The following is a 2,611-nucleotide window of genomic DNA, read 5'->3' as shown; positions in this document are numbered from 1 at the left end:
AAGGAAGGAAGGAAGGAAGGAAGGAAGGAAGGAAGGAAGGAAGGAAGGAAGGAAGGAAGGAATGCAGCCTCATGGAGCCACACCTAGTCCCTTAAAAAGGCAGCTCTGTGAAGGCCCGTCTCACTGAGTCAGTAGCTGAGAGGCTCTTTGTTGGGACAGGGCAGGAGGCAGACCTGGTACTTGAGCAGGGGCAGGGGCAGTGGCAGCGAGGGTGGCATGGTCCAGGAGCATCTGCCTTACTGCCCTTCGTTCTTGGTTCCTGGTGCAGGTCAGTAGTGAAGCCGAGCATGTGGAAGGCATGAATGTGGCCCTGGTCACCAGCCAGCTCTGAGGTGGTGAAGGTGGCAGTGATGAGGTGGGAACCACAGGTGGGGTTTGATCTGACGGGATGGGATAAAGACAGCCTAAAAGTGAGGCCGAGCCAGGCATTCCAGAACCCCTCTAAGACCGAGGAAAGCGACATCACTGATCCCTGGGGATCTCGGCCTCCAGAATTTCCTGGGACAGAAATCCTGATGGACAATAATGAGGAAGGATGACAGCCTGCTGCTCCCAAACCCATCCTGGAAAAGAACCATCGCTCCCTGCCACCAGGCCCTGTCCCTCTCCTTGCTCCCTCTAGGCAGCAAGAGATGAATGACTTACATGTCTAGTTTCCATCTGCCAGAGTGAGGGGCATGAGCTGGAAAATGATGCAAACCCAGAGGCACCTTCAGAGCCAGGTCATCAATCATCCATGAGCCCCCACCTGTACCCCCACTGATGTTCCACCAGCACAGGCCAGGTAGCCAAAGGGGTTTTAGTGAGCATCTGACATGGGTCCCCCCACCCTCCCCACTGCAGAGTCAGGCCCTCCCTGGCTCCTGCCTGGACATGGCCCAGTTCTCCCAACCCCCCAGACCTGCCTGACATTGCCTCCCAGTCTGTTTCTAAAGCACAACTCTGACTGTGTTACATTCGATGGCTGCATTTGATGGCTCCCCATTTCCTACTGGAGAAAGCCACTTAGCTTCACAGGCCAGGCCACCATGATCAAGCCTGTGACAGCAGGAGGGTGGGACAGCAGAGTGGTTAAGAATCAAACCCTGGAGCCAAATGCAAATCTGGTTTCTGCCACCTACTATTAGCTGTGTGTGACTCTGGGCAAGTTACTTAACCTCTCTTTGCCTCATCTATAAACTGTAAATAATAATATCCACCCCATAGGATTGCTGTGAGGAGAAATGAGATAACATATGTAGAATGCTTAAAATTTGTTCTGATATGTATAAATTCTTGGTATGTGCCGATTCTCATGCATATTGTTTTTTTCTTGTTATCTAGTTAGCCTTTTTTTCCTTTGGACAGGCCTTCTTCCCATCCGTGCCTGTCCACCCTCAGATTGACCGTGCAGATGAGCCAATGCATTTCCTTTAAAACTCAGCCAGGAAGAGCTGGGTTTTCTGTCACTTGTAACCAAAGATCCTTGATGCACACAGGCCATGTCTGCCTCTGTAGCCATGCTCATCCTTTTCTGCTCCCGGATTGGAACTTTCTACCCAGCTCCACTGACTAGCCCCTCGACATGTCCTATTTCTACTAACTCTATGCCTCGTTCTTGTAATTATCTCTGTCTGGAATGGCCCCTCCCAAATTTTTGTTCTGCCCAAACGCTGCACACCCTTCAGTGCACCTGTAAGCTCACTGACCTTGAAGCTTAGATCAGAGTTTCTCAGACTCAGCACTTTTAACATTTTGGGTTGGTAATGGGAGGTGGGCTGTTCTATGTATTGTAGGATGTTTGGCAGCATCCTTGGCCTCTATCCCCTAGATGCCAGTAGCACCCCTGAGTCATAACAATTGAAAATATTTCCAGGAATTGCTAAATGTCCTCTGGGTGGGGGGCACAATCCCCTCTGGCTGAGAACTACTGGTGTAGGGTCAGAGATAGGAATATTTTCCCTGCTCCATCTACTTGCTGTGCAACCAAAGACGCATTCGAAAACTGCTCTGAGCCTCGGTTTGTTCACCAGGCACGTCCAGATGGTAATACTAATCTCACAGGGCTCTTAAGTGGATTAAATTGACCATTCATGAGAGAGGGGATGGTGCACACTAGATGCTCAGTACGTATTGGTGGCTGTAATTGGCTCACAAAAGCCAGTGCTGCCCCAGTACTTTACCTCCCAAAGGGCAGGCACGGATGCCAGGAAAATCTCATCCAGCGGTCTCGCTCTGGGGAAGAGAAATAAAAAATATTCTAATTCCGAAGTTTAAATGTCAGAGGCTTGGGAAGATATATGAAAATAAACATTCCGCTCAGAAAGGAAGAAAGAAAGGTGAGGGAGAAAGGAGGGGATGGAAGTGGAGGCCTAATGTTTAAAAATTGGGATATCACACGTAAATAACATATTTCCTTTTCCCTTGAATAATTGGGAGGTCTGACCACACTGGGTGTGGCCTGGATAGTCACTGGAGCTGGGCAGCTTCTGTCCCCAGTAGGGCCTCACTTAGGCTCTCTGCTTAGACTCAGTCCCCACCACTCCTGACAACCCCTCAGCTCTGAGGCTGATCCCTGCTGTGTTCCTGTCACATGAACATGTCACTCCTAATCTAGGGAGGGTTCCAGGTG

The sequence above is a fragment of the Pteropus vampyrus genome, unplaced genomic scaffold (assembly GCF_000151845.1).
Source record: "Pteropus vampyrus isolate Shadow unplaced genomic scaffold, Pvam_2.0 Scaffold36, whole genome shotgun sequence".
Lineage (NCBI taxonomy): Eukaryota > Metazoa > Chordata > Mammalia > Chiroptera > Pteropodidae > Pteropus > Pteropus vampyrus.
Note: the sequence above shows the minus strand (reverse complement) of the source record.